Source organism: Ochotona princeps, chromosome 9 (assembly GCF_030435755.1).
Source record: "Ochotona princeps isolate mOchPri1 chromosome 9, mOchPri1.hap1, whole genome shotgun sequence".
Taxonomy (NCBI): Eukaryota; Metazoa; Chordata; class Mammalia; order Lagomorpha; family Ochotonidae; genus Ochotona; species Ochotona princeps.
The window spans coordinates 42251000-42252599 of NC_080840.1; the positions used below are offsets into that span (position 1 = coordinate 42251000).

Sequence of the window (1600 nt, forward strand, 5' to 3'; positions counted from 1 at the left end):
CCCACGCTGGCATAGCAGCTTCTTTTTCTTGCATCTTGTAATGGGTTCCCAAGACCCATTATGGGTGCTGTGCTTATGAAGTCAATGTGAAGACATCAGCAATATTAAAGGCATCTCGGTCAATGTGTCTGCGGTTTATGTTTTGAACAGGTGTTTTTTTGAGGGGCTATAGCCAAAACAATCTATATTTTTACTCTCATTCATCTCTGTTGTTCTGAGCCTATGTCATGATTTTAGAATTCTAGATTTATTGCAATGTATGCATTTGATAGTTAGTGCATTTTTCATTTTCATTCCTGATGGTCATATCTGTAAATAGCACCCAGACTTCTGTGTTCATTGTCTTCATGCCTTTGGGATATTGAATTATTGACATTTAAAACCTGGGCCAGGTCCTTCACATTTAGGCTGTGGCTCTGTATTTGGTTCTGGTATCCTATTTGGCTGCCATTTGATTTTTGGTTGCTCTACTGTGATCTGAATTCTTGCTTCTAGCCTGGGAACACTGTGAAGGATATTAATGTTATCAGATATATCATTACAAACATTTTCCCACTCTACCAGTTATCTTTTCCTTTACATTTTTGGTTTCACTGCTTTGCAGAAACGTTGTAGTCTGATGTAATGCCACCTTTTTTCTTTCATTGCTTATGCTTTTGGTATCCTATCAAAATGCCATTGCCATGATCAGTGAAAAGGAACATTTCCCTATGCTTTTTCTAGGGGTTTTATAGTTTTTGTGTCTCTTAAGCCTCGATTGATTTTAATTAATTCATTGTATGTGATGGAATGTAAAAGTTGATTTTTGCTATTTTGCAGATGAATTTCCAGTTTTCTCAACATCATTTATGAAAGAGATTATCCTTTACCCATTTTGCATTTCGGGTTCCCATGTAGAAGGTGGGGCTTATAAGAGGTCTCTGAGTCATTGAGGATGTGCCGTTGGGGAGTGCTTCTTAAGAGGGTTTTGATCATTTTAGTTCGGGTCATTCTTACCTTTCCTCTCCCCTTCCATGTGCTTGCTTCGGCAGCACATATACTAAAATTGGAATGATACAGAGAAGATTAGCGTGGCCCCTGTGCAAGGATGACTTTTCTCTCCCCTTCCTGCCTCACTGTGTGATCATGCCTCCACACCCAGGGAGACTGTGGCTTCACAAGATGCTGCAAGCTCCAACACTGAGCTGAAACAAGCTTTCTTTCCTTCCTTCCTTCCTTCCTTCCTTCCTTCCTTCCTTCCTCCCTTTCTTCCTTCCTTCTTTCTTGCCTTCTTGCCTTCGTTCTTTCTTTCTCTTTCTTTTCCTTCCTTCCTTCCTTCCTTCCTTCCCTCCCTCCCTCCCTCCCTTCTCTCTCTCTCTCTCTTTCTTTCTTTCTCTCTTTCTTTCTTTCTTTCTTTCTCTCTCTTTCTTTCTTTCTTTCTTTCTTTCTTTCTTTCTTTCTTTCTTTCTTTCTTTCTTTCTTTCTCTCTCTCTCTCTCTCTCTCTCTCTCTTCTTTCTTTCTTTCTTTCTTTCTTTCTTTCTTTCTTTCTTTCTTTCTTTCTTTCTTTCTTGTTGGGAAGCTGCAACTCCAGCTAGATTTCTCCTGGTACTTGACCATTCT

General features: G+C 39.6%; 1 pseudogene; it reads left to right on the forward strand.

The window, feature by feature from the left end:
* The first annotated feature begins 1015 nt into the window (after window positions 1-1015).
* On the forward strand, window positions 1016-1092 carry LOC118757546 (U6 spliceosomal RNA; annotated as a pseudogene).
* The last annotated feature ends 508 nt before the right edge of the window (window positions 1093-1600 follow it).